At 41.5% G+C, this 16,613-nt stretch overlaps 1 long non-coding RNA gene across 5 annotated transcripts in view; it reads left to right on the top strand.

Moving 5' to 3' along the window:
- LOC111093405 overlaps positions 1–15,680 on the top strand; it is a 108,721-nt gene extending 93,041 nt beyond the window's left edge. For all 5 annotated transcript variants that reach the window (XR_005381346.1, XR_005381344.1, XR_005381345.1 and 2 more), the window contains one exon: positions 15,556–15,680. This is a non-coding gene — a long non-coding RNA (uncharacterized LOC111093405). The remainder of the gene's footprint in view (positions 1–15,555) is intronic.
- Positions 15,681–16,613: the final 933 nt, after the last annotated feature.

Raw genomic sequence — 16,613 nt, 5'->3', positions numbered from 1 at the left:
ATCAGTGTTGGAGGGATAGCACCAGGTTTCCAGGCTTGTCCATAGCCTACAGAGCATTGGAGTCTGAATTCAGAAATTCTCAAAGCCTACTTTCCAGTGGACATGTTGGAGTTTCCTGCCAGTTAGATCCATGGGTCCCATCTGTTGTTTCCTTCTTTTGCATTCTATTCCTCTTTATAACTCTTAGACATGGCAGCTGACTAAATAACAAATCAAAGTATGGCCCTGGACCTACCACTGTCTCTCTGGGACTTATTTCTCATCAGTAAATGAGGGGTTGGACTAGGTAATTTCTAAGCTCCAAAGCTCCAAAATATCCTAAGATTATGCCACTAGCATTTTACTTGTACTGTTTTTTTGTTTTTGTTTTTGTTTTTGTTTTTGTTTTTGTTTTGTTTTGTTTTCCAGAGCTGTTATCTTCCCTGGACCAGAATGGACCATACTCTTAAATGGTTCATGAGCCCCCAAACCTGGGGCTTCTTCTATAATTTTATACATCCAAAGAAAGAATTCGTGAGCTATAGGAGGGGGCCAGTGCAGAAAACGCATGTCTGAGAGAGCATTATGGCTGTGTAAGCTAGGCCAGAGTAGGGGAGACAGCCTCTGGTTCACATGAGCGATCCAGTACAATGATGGGACACTGTGGGGTAGGGTGTTTCCTCAAGGCTCACTGTGGCTCACACAAAAAAGCCACTCCTTGTGCAATCATTCTCTATTTTCCAAGTCATTTTCTGATTTGAATCTGACTTTCCAATACTAAGAAAGAGGCTAGGCTACTCTAAGCAATGGAAGAGTGTATTTATATTATTTGTTAACATCTTCATTAAACACTATGGTTGGCTGAATACTGCCCCTCCCAAATACTAAGCCCTGATTCCTGGACCCCACAAATGTTACTTTCTGTGGAAAAAAAAGTGGCCTTGGAGATGTGACTAAGCTAAGGATCCTGAGATGAGGAGATGAGCCTTCATTATCTGAGTGGATCTAAATGTCATCACAAGTGTACTTATATGAGGGAATTGGAGAAAGATTTGATACAGAAGAGGAGAACAACATGATAACCACAGGAGCAAGATGCTTATGCTGCTGGCTTCAAAGATGGAAGAAAGGGCCAGGAGCCAGAGAGGGCAATGGATGCCAGTGGCAGCCTCTGGAAGCTGGAAGAGACTAAGAACAGTCTATGTGCTGGATCCTCCAGAAAAAAACAGCCCTGCTGAAACCTTGACTTTGGCCCAGTGAACACAGTTGACCCAGTTTGGACTTTGACCTCCAGAATTGTAAAAGAATACATTTATATTGTCTTAAGTGAGTGAATTTGTGGCAACTTGTTATAACAGCAATAAGAAACTCATACAAACAGAAACCCTCTTGCAATGTTAGTATTAATGGTCCCCTGTCTAAAAGTTGAATTGCTTTTATTTACCTTAAAAACATTTTTACTTTTTAAAAGTTAAAAAATAAAAATCTAGTTTCTGGTCATGAGGTCCTTGGGTCACATATAGCAAAAATATTCTAGAAACCTCCTGCTCACCTCAGACAATGCCTTCAACTTTGATTTCTTTCAGTCTGCAGTAGGGTACAGTTTGCCCTGGAAAAAGGTATCGGTTGGTTGATTTTTGTATGTAACTATAAGGAATCGAATATAGTTCAAGAAAAGTAAACCCAAAGAAAGTACCATTACATTATCTATTGGTAAGAATGCCACCTACTGTCATTCAAATGCAGACATTTCCCCTGACTTTCTTATTACAGGATGCCCTTATTAATCTTCTATAGGCATCAGTGCCACCCAACCCTGTCTGGACTTGCAGCTAGATTGGTATCTCTCAAACTTTAAAATATGCATAATATGCATAGGAATCACCTTGTTAAATCTTGTTAAAATCTTGTTAAAATGCAAATTCTGATTCAGGTCTGAGGTGGGATCTGAAATTCTAAATTCTAATAAGCTCCCAAGTGATGCCAATGCTGCTGGTCTGCAGACCACACTTTAAGCACTATGGTGCTAAACTACATTCTGGAAGTTTTGGCCCAAGGTGTATTCAAATAGGCATTACCAATAATAACAAAATCTTGTGGCATTTTCAAGCCCTTGCAGAACTGGCTGGGAAATGCTTCCTCTAAAGGTGTTGTTCCAGCTCACCTGCCCTGTATGCTAAATTCTCCATGTGTGCCTCGATCTACATAACACCCCTAGGTCCTGGCCTGTCCTTCTAAAGATTTTTTTCCTTAGAGCGTAAGCACTGACCTTGCAGGGACCTCTTATGCCCTCCTTGAATGTCAGGACTTTTCCAGTTTCCTGAAATCTTTACCCCAAATAGTCCTCTGTGCAGTTCACATGCATCCCTAGGTTGTATCAGTATGCTCAGCCTTTCAAGCATTTTCTCTTGATCTGGATTTGTACCTAGACCTAGACTCACCAGGGCCCTGGGTCTCATGAGCAGTCATTGAACCACCATCACCCCACAGGCTGCCTTGCCTTCATAGGCTCCCTGCAATATCTCAGAGCCTATTTTCATCTCTTCCTGTTTTAAAACTGCCACTCCCTATTGCATCCCCTATCGATTTCAGTTTTTCGTCTGAATAATGACTCTGGTCTTTGGTTAATTTATGGACCACAGACAACTGGCATACCCCGCGCCTCCTAAAGGATCACATATTTCCTCCTTCACCTGCTTCTGGCTTGCTCTCAGCCTGCTTCCTGGGGCCTCTACCAAAGGTCTCTCCAGCTCTCTGCTGCCCTCTCCTGGTGTCCTGTAGCACTGTGAGCGCTTCAACCCCTGGAGGGCACAAAGCAATTCCCTGTCATCACAGAGCCTGAATGACCTAAGGGCCCTAGGAAGCAGAGCAAACTAGTAAGATAAACTGGGCATCTACTACCTTTATCAGTGTTTTGTTTTTAAAGTAAGGATTTCAACAGAGATATCAAGGGAGAACAGCCCTAACAGAACGAAAATCCCACGAACAAGCATAGAGGAAGCATCATTAAAGAAAGAGAACCCCAGTTTAACTAAATCAACGCAAGCTCCCCCTCCTGGCTGGAAGGATAGCAAGAAATCTTTTCCTCTGGGTCCCTAAATAAGAATCTCTGAGGGTAGCCCTGATTACCTAGACCTAGACTCACTTTTAATAACCTCACTCCGTGATTCCGGTGAATATTAAGAGTCCCTTGCTTAGACTACAAAGTGTAAGAGAATTGGGAATGAAAACGTGAGTCATAGTATGGAATATACTAAATGACATAATTTGTAGACAATTTTCTAATCCCCCCCTTTTCTAAAGAAGCTGTCCCCAGCCGACCTCCTATACACACATATAAGAGTATCTTGATATTTACCTTCAATTTAAAGACCAGTTCCTCAACCACCCGACTGGGCCTCTTTCTCAGGCCTGACCCTGTCATCTCTATATTTGCTGAGCCTTTCCACCGCGTTAGGTGTCGTGCTCTGTGTCTTCAGTGTCAGCTCACAGAGGATCAATGACTCCTCCTCACTAGGCATGGCCCCTGCATCCCAGCAATGCAGTCTCAGACCAGCTCAGTGAAGCCTCCTCCAGCTTAAAGTACTCCAAGGAGTGCATGTATCCACCGCCACCACCACCACAACCAGTGCCCCAGCTCCATGGGCAGACTTAAGCCGTGAAGGTTTGGGCTGGGAAGACACGTGGAATTACACTAACGAGGGACACAACAAGATTCTCTGACATTGCCGTCACCACTGATGTTGCTCCTATATTGTTCTGAGTCTGTAAAAGCAATGGTCTCTCACCTCATCCATGATCTTTCCTGTCCTTCATTTCTATCCCACTCAACGAAACCACTGTCCTTTCCCAAAAGACTTTCTGACCACCCCACTAGTCCAGGTCCCCTAGCACTTCCCCTGTGCACCATTATTTCCCACAAATATGCTACGGTTTTCTTCAAGGTGTGTACATCCTCTATCTTACTTCACTTTTTGCATGTGTAGTTGTTATATTGCAAGGTTATGCCATCTTCTTTATACATCTTTATTACCTTGGAAATGAGCATCCCGGTGTCCAGTTAGAATCTGCTCATTGGATTTCCTCCAAGTGTCACTGACTCAATCCATGGAAATAAAAAACCTAAACTCTGCTAAGCATCCTTCTGGGGAACCTGACTAGCCCCCTCCACCCATTGAGTCACCAGGGCTTACCCAGTCTCTCTTTATTCTTCAGAGGCCGGACTCCACATTCCTTACTTCCTTCAGCACACACGATCATTTCAATTATCTAACCAACCTTAAGCTGCCTTTTCTCCTTCCCTGTTTACTCTGCTTAGCTAGAAGATCGCTGGCAAATTCAAATTTGCATTTTTAATCAGGCATTGCATCAGATTTTTGTTCTATTATTCTGGATTCCTCTTACATTTAAGCTACTGCTGGGTGTAGGGGTGACAGCATAAATGTAAATAAGAAAGTAATTTGCTTTTCTTCATCTTTAAAAAAAAACTGCCTAAACCTTAGAGAATCTCATATGAAGCAATATTGCTTTTTTTTTCCTTACATGGAAATGCTAGTTATTTTTAAGGTAAAAACAAAGGTTCTCCTAGGGCAAAATCCTCCTGATTCCAAGCCCCCTCTAGGAACAAGCGTTATTTAAATTGAGTTAGAGCTTTTACCCAGGGTACACTTGGAGAAGGGATGAAAGGAGCACACTTCCCTTTGCTCTTTTCTGCTCTGCTCCACAATGTTCCTCCCCTGAAATACTTGTCCAGCATAGCTGTCCCTGATCTTGGAATGGAGTGTCTTGTCACACAGAGTTGTTACAGTCTTCCAGGCTTCTCTGGTACTTTTATTTCCTATGCAACTGGGTTCCCCCACTCTCAGTTGTCCGGCTTCCTCTATTACTGAAGTGAACCACACAACTGACTGAACATCCTCAAACATTTCCTGCATCAGGCTCTTTGTTGCCCTCTTTGAATGTTTGACACTGATATACCATCCTATGAACACCCAAAGTGAGCCTTTGTAGCTCCCAAGACTGACGGCCCTTGAATGATCTTAGGGTGAACCTGAGAATCTGATCATCTTAGATGGAATACAAATGATCTCTGCTCTTCAAATTAACTGAAAATATGAAGTGAACCCCAAAACCATAAACAGAAAGGCAGTGGGATACCCAACAATGTAGGAAGTTGATGGGGTCTGCAGGGAGCCGCTCTGCAGGAGCTGAGAGAGGAGATGAATATTAACACATAAACTCTACCCAGCTCTGCCAGTGACTAGTAACATTTCCTTGAGCCAAGTTATTTAGCCACTTATGCTCCATTTTTTTCCATCCAAAAAATGAATATACTATTGCCTCTGGGCTATTTTAGTAAGCAAATAACAAAAATAGTTAGCACTCATATTGTGTCAGGCACTGTGTTGAGTGTTACGTATATTTTATCTTTCAATCTTCATAGTATTCACAGGAGGTAGAGAGGTAGATTCTTTCCTTATCCCACTTTACAGATAGAAAGACCAGCATGATTGGCTATGGAGGCACTTTTTCCAAAATGGCAGTGCATCATATTTGACTAAAATATTGACTTAGAAGCATAGAAAGTGAAGCCAAGCAAGAATAGCCATGTAGTGAATATATTACAGGGGAAATAAAGAGAACAAAGCCAACAGAACCAGGGCTTGAGTCAGCAGATCCTAAAAAGTTGGGGGAGGGAAGTGCCAGACAGTTGGGCAGATGGAAACTCAGAACAGGAAACTGTGGGAGTCATGTGGAGAAGGGCATGAGTATTGAGATGAAGAACACAGCTGCAGCCTCAGGCTTCGTTTTTTTTTTTTTTTTTTTAAGATTTTATTTATTTATTCATGAGAGAGAGAGAGAGAGAGGAGGGAGGCAAAGACATAGGCAGAGGGAGAAGCAGGCTCCATGCAGGAAGCCCGACGTGGGACTCGATCCTGGAACTCCAGGATCAGGCTCTGAGCTGAAGGCAGAAGCTCAACCGCTGAGCCATCCAGGCGTCCCAGGCCTCAGGCTTCCTATAGCTAAATCTTATTTTGGCCAATTATCAGCTACCTTCATGCACTTGACCTTTATAAGATGGAGAAAACAAAGCCTACTTTGTTAGGTTATTATGGATAAAATGCTTACTAGAATGCCAGTATACAGTAAGTGCTCAATAAGGGCTAGTTGCTATTAATGGCTTAATCGTGTGACTCTACACAATTTATCTCTCAGCAGGGAAGATCAAGAGTCACAGCACCAGCAAGCTATTGACATGTCAATGAAACCAGGTGGTAGGGTTATGACATTTGTAAGAATCCAAAGGAAATAGCAGATGGACAGAAGCACAGGTCAGAGATCCTAGAATGTAGGCTGACATATTAACAGACATTTGCAGATGGTCCCAAGGGTGACATTAGACTAGGAGGGAAAGTCCAGGGGAGGAAACTACAGTTCCCTTTCTTTTCTCTCCTTTTACTACATGCACACACACACACACACACACACACACATATGAGTGTGTACTTAAGTTTTCTCCTTCTATGACTGAACAGATTTGCTTCTCACCTCCTCCCCTGGGCTTTCACATTCCACACAGCGCTCTCACCTTTTCCTCTACTGCAGAACATGTCTGGATTGCTGCCTTGCAACCCTGGCAAAGCAGAAGGTCCCAAACAGCTGATAAACAACAAGCAGAGCCGCTTTGCTGGTAGACATTAGTGCCAATAATCAGTAGTTGCAATGGTGCAGAACGCTGGATGGGAACCATCTGTCTAGCAGGTAGGGTTTAATAGGACTGATTCTTTTTGTTTTTTTTTAAGATTTTATTTATTCATGATAAACACACACAGACACAGAGAGAGAGAGAGAGAGAGAGAGAGGCAGGCTCCATGCAGGGAGCCCGATGTGGGACTCGATCCCAGCACTCCAGGATCACGCCCTCGGCCAAAGGCAGGTGCTGAACCGATGAGCCACCCAGGGATCCCCGGGACTGATTCTTTAAGCACAACTTAGCATGTCTCTGATGGCCCAAAGCTGACTAGCTCCCTCTGCTTCCCATTTCAGAACAGGGACAAAGACAATAAGGATTTGAAGATTTCTTGAAAATTAATGCTGTCAGTGCAGTTATTTTTGTTACTCCCCAGGTGTTTTTCTGTAGTATTTTGCAATAAAATCCTCAACAGAAAAAGGACACGCTGTTTATTTCAAACATGTAAGGGAAGAGAGAGGGAGAGTGGTGCATTTTTATCTACTTCACATACTGTCTACTTGTTAAGGGAATTCCTTAGATCACCCCTAGCTTCACAAACCAAGGAGTGCTTGGTGACCTTGTCCCAGGACTTTGCTTACCTGAGGAAGAAGATGAAGGTGGATCTAAGGTGCAAAGGAGGAACTTTTCTGAATTCTAACAGGGAAGATGAAGTTAGTGGAACTTTCTCCAAGGCGCAGCTCAAACTGGCTCCCAAATTGGGCTGTCTCTATTTTTCCTGCCAACTTTTTTTTTGTTTTTTTGAATTCCAGATACAAGACACTAAAGTCCGGAAGAAATAGTTTCTCTTCAACCCAGATCTCCGCTGGATTGAAGCTGTACAGACAGCTAGAAATTTGCATCTCTATCACTCCTCTCTGATGCCTTCTTCAAAAACTCTTGGACTCATTGCCTCTGGCTGACTTCTTACATTTCAGCTGGAACTTCATTTTAGGAAAGACCATCGTTTCTTATGAACACCAAACTTTGTTCTTTAGGTGTATGTGCCTTTTTACCTTTCCTGGTGAACGATCTGTCAGTGACAGGAAGAGACTTCATTTTCCCTCCAGCTACGTTAAATCATTAGGAGCAACTTCAAATTTAGAAAACCCTGATTCCTTACCATTTTGAAAATGATTTATTTTTTTCTGTGTGTTCTGAGTAAAATCATTTTTTAAAGTCACTCAAAAGTTATATTCATTCAAAACTGTTTCCTCTGGTTTTATAGTTTTTAAACTATTTTGGATGAAATACACACCTCCAGGAGTTGGGAAGTCTTAAATATTAAGAGCAATTTTCTACCTCCCGTAAGGGGAGAGCCCTAAGCCAGAGCGTTGCCTCTCTGACTTTGTGCCTAGAGGCCCAGAGGCCACCTTTATTCCCAGAATTACCTGTGATTGAGGTCTAGGCTGGAGTTAAGATTGCCTGTAAGAAGAGTACAGGGGTTAGGATCTTCTAGGGGTGAACTATTCTAGTGGGTTATGAACTGAGGAATCACAAGGCTCTCTGAGGGGACAAGATGATGGCCAACCACAAAAGGAAGTCTTGCTCAGAGGTTTGGAAGGATCCCTTTCATGCTGATGAGTCCATTTGTATTCAACCTTTGATGAAGGCACATGGTGATTCAAAAATACAAATTATTGAATATTCAGTTACTTTAAACAGATGTGATCATTCCTTTAAAAGATAACCTGAGGCACAGTAAAAAAAAATTTTTTTTAAGATTTATTTATTTACTTATGATAGACATAGAGAGAGACAGAGAGGTGCAGAGATACAGGAGGAGGGAGAAGCAGGCTCCATGCCGGGAGCCCGACGTGGGAGCCCGACGTGGGACTCGATCCTGGGACTCCAGGATCGCACCCTGGGCCAAAGGTAGGTGCCAAACCGCTGAGCCACCCAGGGATCCTGGCACAGTAAAATTTTCAAGAGTTGACTTGAACTTGCATTGGTTCAAATCAGCACCAAACTGAAAGTGGTGAGGAGTGCTCCACCAGCAGGAGCTGAGAGAGAGGTTTCTATAGAGAAGAACTGTAGGAAGCAAGGAAATTATTTGACTATAGTTTAAGCACTTGCCTTATTTGGGAAAGCCTAGTTGGCTGTTTTTAAGTGGTTGTTCTTAAGTGCACTGGTGCTAGCTGGCTTTTTGATTTGCTTACACAGGCCACTAAGGCATTAGAGCCACCTCAGCCTAATGGCCTCATTGTTTAATTACTTTAAAACTATATGGAGATGATGTGAAGCTCAGGGATGCTTGTTGTGCCTATTTTTCAGTAATTAGAAAAGATAACTTTTTAAAATGGTGGCTAGAAATTGGTTCTCTTAAAATACCTTGACTTGCTTTGCTTTTGGAACTACCTACCAGAGTGAACCAACAGGGACCAAGCCTATGTGGAAACAGATGGAATACGACCAGTGATGAAGGGGAAGAAGAAGACAAAATAGACAGCTCAGGGCAGGTCAGCCTGCCTGCATTTGCCCTTGTTAAATCATCTGTCAGAAGAGGATGTTCCCACTTCTTTAATTTTTATACCACATCTCATTCCGAGCTCTTTTCCTACAGCTCTGACCACTTCTCCGTCTTCTTGAATGGTTCCTCTTCTTCTTCCCAGAACATAAACAATGAAGTCCCCAGGATGGTGTTCTCATGTTGCTTCTTGCTCACTGTGCAGACTTCATAAGGCAATCTTAAACACCGCAGGGATTGTTCTATCAAGCACACACCTGTCATTCCCAATTCTTTGTCTCTCAACCCTCTATCTAGACTAATATTTCTAATTCCTAGTAGAGATCTCCACCTGAATCATTTTAAAAGAACTCTTTCTCCAAACTCATATTATCATTCTCCCTTAACATATTTCTTCTTCGTTGTCCTCAGTATTTGCTAAAGTATTTGTTCCCCAAAGTCTGTGAGCTCTTGACCCATTTGGGCACTTTTTCCCCCCTTTCCATCTCTAGAATTCTCAAATCTAACCCTTCACCTCTTTTCCTACTTCCATGGTATAAGTTTTTATCTTTGTTATCTCTCACTTCAGATAGTATGAGATACCTCAGTGGCTACCTCAACAAGTTCCATGCTGTAAAAATATATATATTATATAATATATATATTATATTATATATATATTAAATTATATATATATTTCTTTTAAAAGAATAACTTTTGGTCTTACTTTTGTTATAAGAGTAATGAAAGTAAACTGTTGGCATTTTAAAAAACAAAGATTAAAAATGAAAGGAAAAAACCACCTAAGATTCCACCACACAGAAACAACCTCTAGCTATTTTGATATTCATACGGAAAGAGATATACACAACACAAGCTGGTGCCTTAAGCTGCATTACCCCAGAAGTTGGTTCTGAGTGAAAGATTTGTGTATGAGGATTTTGGTTCGGAGAGGAGCACCAGTATGAGCCAAGGAATGTGAGGCAGGGAAAAAAAAATAGAGCCATAATGGGCACAGTAAGGAACAAATTACTGGTATGGGCATTAGGGCTCCATTCTACCAGAGAGGTCTGGGGAACATATAAAACATATTTGAGTTGCTTCACCCCAGAGGCAAGAAAGCCGGGGTATTTATCCACCAACTCATTTGTTCATATTTAGCTGCTTCTGAGAGGTTAACTCTCTGGAACTCTGACCTCTTCTGTACTTGAGCCACACACTCCGGCAGCCTGAGAAAGCCTTTGGGCTGAGAGTGGCAGGTGCTATTAGCATATAGAGAATCGATGTTGCAGTAGGAAATAGGCAGGACTTTAAACAGCAGCTGCTGCATACTCCTCCTCTGCTTAAAATCTTTTGGTAGTTTTCCACGATTTATCCCCTAGCTCACAACCTCTGCCCTCTATCCTTGGAAAATTATCCTCTTCCTCTGAATCTCTGTCAGCCACACACACACTGTGTCACAGTCTCTCTCACCTCCACTCACCTGTTTGTGCATCACTCCCACCTGGGTTACATCCCTTATTAGGCTTAACAAACATACCTTCTCCTGTAACACTCAGTTCATGATATATCTCTTCCCTGATCCTTTCCAGCAGTCACGTCTGTATGCTCTCACTGAACATTACATATCCTCCATTACAAACTTCTTCTTTTGTGTTTTTCTAAAAAAAAAAAAAAAAAAAAAAAAGTATGTATAATTATAAAATTGATACTTCTCAAATTTAAACAGGAAAAGAAATTAAGGACAAAAATGCAATGAAACTCCACCTGGAGGGCAGCCCGGGTGGCTCAGCGGTTTAGCGCCGCCTTCAGTCCAGGTTGTGATCCTGGAAACCTGGGATCGAGTCCCATGACAGGCTTCCTGCATGAAGCTTTCTTCTCTCCCTCCCTCTGCTTGTGTCTCTGCCTCTCTCTCTCTGTGTCTCTCATGAATAAATAAATAAAATCTTTAAAAAAAGAGAAAGAAACTCCACCTGGAGAAACATCTTTAGTATTTTGACAAACATCTTACCAGACAATTATTTATTTTTTCACAAACACACATGAATCACATATTTTTATATAAATAGGACCATTCTCTACTATTTGTTTAGTCTACCTTTTTTCCCCTTAACAGCATATCATACCCATTTCTCCAAGCCAGTAAATGTAGATCCATACCTTCATGTGTAATGTTTGATTGGAAATATGTACTCTCATTTATTTATCTAAGTCTCTATTTGTGAGTCATTTCAGCTGTTTTTAATACTTTGCTATTATAAGCCTATAATTAAGAAATATGTTTTTTATCATGAATCAGAACATACTTGTATATAAACAAAAATTCACAGAATAATACTCTTAGAGTGTGGTATGTCTCATATTTTCTGTTCTATTTAATTTTAAGCATTATTTTAAATTAATATGCTATTGTATTTATTTCTTTAAACACAGAGGCGGTCCTCTAAATTGATTTCATGAGTCATGAATGGGTTGTGACCCAGTGTGTAAAACACTCATGGAGGGTACCAGCAGGACTGCTGAGGTGTGCTGGTCCTGCTGCCATTTTTTTCCCTCACAGCTTCACTGTAAGCGTGCAACTATGAAACAATATTTTCTTCTCTTTTCTGCCTGAAGTTTTGTGTTTTAAACTCCAATCTCCACTATCCATGAAGCCACCTACAATCCATTGTCACTGACAGAAATGGCTTCCAGTAATGAAGCTCCTAGCATAATGGTTCCATACATATACCAGTCAAAATTATGGCATTGTATGTACATACACACACACACACACACACACACACACACACGGTGGTCCGGGCGAGGCAGAAACTGAAGCATGGGAAATAGAGTTGCTACTCATGAAGCAAGTACAATCTAATGGGAAAGAAAGAATACATCAATTTCCGAAAGCTTGAAACCCCAGCTACTCCTGAATCAGGGAGTGTGATTTGTGCTGATGTCAGAGGCTTCAAGTCAGGCTTTCAAGGTCCTAGGTCAGCAAAACTTCCTCCCACCCAGCACAAAGGGCAACCACTGCTCAGGTCCAGTTTTCTGTTGTTATGTAGAATCTACCTCAATTTCCTGTCACCCCGAAGGTATGAAAGCTCATCCTCTATCAGGTGCTCTTTATGAGGACCAAGGGGCCTCCATGGGATGCTCCTTGCCACCTTCCCCACCAACCAGGTGAACTTCTAATGGGACCCTCTCCCCCTGGTTAGCAACTTCTCCACTCTCCCTTCTTACCTTGAGCTACCCATCCACAATGGGTAGGTCAGAAGAGGCATCTGAAAGAGTTGTAAGGGTGACATCCCACATCCTTGCTGGTCCTATCCTTTAGTTTTCATTTTGAATGAGAGCCTATGGAAGCAGGGGTTACAGATGAATAACCCCTGGGCATCTATAGAGTCTCAAAAAGAGCAAAGATTCAGATGTTGGGTGCCTGAAGAGGAAGTGAAGCCCTGGAGGGAAAATACTGTCCCATTACAGGAGCTTTGAAAAATATTTTCAGTTGTTTTTAATTTTTTGCTGATTTCTGCATCTTTTGCTTTTAGCAATTTTAATCAGGTACATGGCTGGTGTGTATGTATAAACTGATCTTTTAATGTAATCAATTGATAATTGAGCATCTGCTGTGCTTCTAGTAGTTACAGGGCATTATTCAAGGTTCTGGGAAAAATACATAGAAGTGAAGAATGTGTTCCTGGCCCTCAGGAAAAAGTGGTTCTGGGACGCCTGGGTGGCTCAGCCCTTAAGCCGTTAAGCCTTTAAGAGTCTGCCTTCAGCTCAGGGTGTGATCCTGGAGTCCTGGGATCAAGTTTCACACCAGGCTCCCTGCATGGAGCCTGCTTCTCCCTCTGCCTATGTCTCTGCTTATCTCTCTCTCTCTCTCTCTGTGTGTGTGTGTGTGTCTTGAATAAATAAATAAAATCTTAAAAAAAAAAGAAAAGGGGTTCTATGGGAAGGGAAGTGCACATAAATGTAAAAAAAAAATGTGCAACAGTTAAAATTAAAGGCAATGTAAGTGATTTAAGAAATCATTTCTTTCAGAATCCAAAAGTAGGTGTTATAAATGTGGGTTCTGTCTGGGGAGGTAAAATTTGAGGTGGATCTGAAAGATGGGTAACGTTCAAATAGTTGATGGCCTGGAGGACATGTCTTGGCAGCACATATAAGTGAAACAGCAAAGAGGAAAGATGGTGGTATTGGGGAAGCAGTGGTTAAATCCTTCAGGCAGCTGCAGATTCCATAACTACCCTGAAGGTCAAGTGGGGAGGCTGGGCCATAGCAATCTGTTCAAGGCCTAATTTTGCTTCATACTTAGGTTATAAAGACCTAAATAAATCCTTTGGATTTGCAATTTGTCATCCTGTCCCCCATTTTTGATGAATTTTTGAGTGCTGTCTCTAAGCATGTATTTCCAAAAGCTCTCCAGACAGCAATCCATGTTCAGTTGGCTCAGCGTGGAGCATTCCATGGAATCCACAGCTAATGAGAGTGGAGAGCAAACGTGAACAGGGCTTGAATGGCAGTCACGTCCAGGTTCACTTGATGCTGCTTCAGGGACCTGTGGTGTTGTTTTTAAATCCCTTAGCTTTCCCCGATAAATTAGTTACACTATTTATAATATGCAGCCAATAGTCTAATTATAAGAACGTTTATCTCTTGCATGTGGAAGGCAGCATAATGTAAAGGAAAGCACATTTGCATAGGAATTGGAACAGACCAGGGTTTTACAGTTAACTCCCTGTGCAACCTTGGGCAAGTCACTTTCCCTGAGCCAAATAATCTCATATATAAAATGAGAGTAATGCTCTCTAACAGTGACCATTTGGGGATCAATTTGAGGAAAACATAGGCAAAAGGATTTTGTAAACTCTAAATCACTAAGTGTTGATATGATTGCTTTTGCTTCATTGCTACCAGGCTCGTTTGTTCAACTGCTAATTGGTGATGTTACAGAATTTGGTTAATATTTTGTTAAAATTTTTTTTTGTTCGGTCTAAAACAGTGAATCTGAACTTTATTTGGTTATAAATATAACTGAAAATATTAAAAACAACAAGATAGCAATGACGTATTAGTGTTAACTGTATGGCAGGCATTAGTTATGAGAGTTTTACACAATTATGTCATTAATCCTCCTAACTCCATCAGGTGGGTACTACTATAATCCCCACTTTGCAGATTAGAAAAGTGAGGCTCACCGGAGTTGGGTAATTTGTCCAGTAAGTAGAAGAGCCACAATTCCAACCTAGGAAATCTGACTCTGAAGTCCCTATCATCAACCACATCCCTTCCCTAAGTAAACAGAGACACTCACATTCCATAGTTTCCCTAAAGGTTTATATCACAAATGTAAAACTCCCCCTATGGAGGAAACAATGGCTCACATTTAGCATTCTAAAAATGGAAGATTCAGGGGTGTCCAGGTGGCTCAGTTGGTTAAGTGTCTGACTTTTTATTCCAACTCAGGTCCTGATCTCAGGGTCATAAGGTCTGGCTCAGCACTCAATGGGGAGTCTGCTTGAGATTCTCTTTCCCACTGCTCCCTGCCCATCCCTGCCCATTCACTCTCTCTAAAATACATAAATAAAGATTTATTTGTTAGAGAGAGCACAGAGGGAGAGGGAGAAGCAGACTCCCCACTGAGCCTCTGCTTCCTGACATGCTGCTCCACTCCAGGACCCTGAGATCATGACCTGAGACAAAGGCAGACACTTAACTGATGGAGTCCCCCTCCAGGTACCCCAATAAATAGATCCTTAAAACAAAATAAAATAGATGATTCATTTATAGATTTCCCCCTAACATTATAGCTACATTTTAAGCTACATACAGAGACCCAAAATGGAATGTCCTATTCCTCATTTATACCCTCATATCCTTTTTATCCTAATTCTATATGACTGTTTAAAAATGTTAAGGCAACAGATCAATGTGTTCTACTCTGCCTTACCTTCCGTCACCCTGGCCAAGCAACTCCTTGCTGAGAACAGCATGAATGTTCAAGATGTACTGCTGTTCAGTCCTTAAAAGTGGATATTGTTTGGATGAATGTTGTCCAACTTCAGAAATCAAAGCATCTCTCCAGAGTTGGCAGTGCAGAGCTCTTAGAAAGGCTATTTAAACCACTTCCATAACCCACAGGGAAACTTGCTGTGGAAAGAGCTACCCCTGGAGTAAATGTAAAGTGTTGTTCAAAATGGCCATCAGACAGCAATTTTCAGTGGGCCGACACTCCTTACCAGAGTGTTCCCTCCACAAATAAGATACTTTAGAAGGCAGATCTGCAAAAACACAACTTCATGCCCAAGGTCAGTGCCCTAGAAGATGCATGAAGTTGCTGGGAGGGGTTCTAAGATCCCAACTTGCATTGCAGAAGATTTTGGATTACATGTGGCTCCTTCTCTTGTAGATTTTATGGAATGCAAAAAGGGAGGATTTCAGCAGCACACAACTCCTATTCCTCAAAAAGCCATTATGGAAGAATTACCACACTCCACAGAGTATCAGCTTTTTACCGTGACAACATCTCCCCAGGTAACATTAAAAATATGTCATCTGTAAAATCAAATGACATTTGTTTTAAATGTTCTTTCCTGTTTCACTTTTTTTTTTTTCATGAGAAATAGAGTACGTTTAATTGTTTGGGGGAAGGGATGTGTCATGTCTACACGTGAGCAATAGAAGTATGTGAGGGAGGTGAGGCAGAGGCAGTAAATACCCGCATCCGGGCTAAGAGTCAGGAAAGCTGCCATTCCTGTGGTCATCATCATCTTCATGTTAACATCTGCATACATTATATCATTTCATCTTTACCATAACTTTATCAAGTGAACACTATTATGTTCTAATCCCAAACTGAATCACTAAATACCCCCCCTTTTTTTTAGAAAGAGAGAGGGAATGTATACATGTGTGCATGGTGAGGGTGGGCAGAGGAAGAGAGGGTCTTAAACTGAGCATGGAGACCATTGCAGGGCTTGATCTCACAACACTGAGATCATGACCTGAGCTGAAATCAGAGTTGGATGTTCAACCAACTGAGCCACCCAGGTGCCCCTGAATTACTAAATATCTTGTCTAAAGTCACATAGCTAGTTATTAAGAGTGTTGAACCCAGGCAATTTGACTTATAGCTACTATACTTTCAAATCAACCCACTGTTTTTTAATGGCTATTTAACTACTTATTCTGAGCATGTTAAATGGAGGAGGGATGAAGCAAGTTCTTATTACACACCTACAACATCAACTTAAATTTAATGACAGCTTTATCCCTATTTTTATCCCTATTACGTTGTTTTATTTATAGAAATAAAAGGCAAAGTTTAAGTAATGTGTCCAAGGTCACTCTGTTAGGAAGTAATGGAGCCAGTATCCAGGGACTATCTGCAACATTGACACCAACAAGAACACAAGAGATAGATACCAATAGAAGGAGCTTCTTGATTCCTCCTTGCTGCCTTTTTTT

The sequence above is a fragment of the Canis lupus genome, chromosome 30 (genome assembly GCF_011100685.1).
Source record: "Canis lupus familiaris isolate Mischka breed German Shepherd chromosome 30, alternate assembly UU_Cfam_GSD_1.0, whole genome shotgun sequence".
NCBI classification, from domain to species: Eukaryota; Metazoa; Chordata; class Mammalia; order Carnivora; family Canidae; genus Canis; species Canis lupus.
The sequence above is the reverse complement of the archived record's forward strand: the minus strand, read 5'-3'. Positions and strand labels throughout refer to the sequence as shown.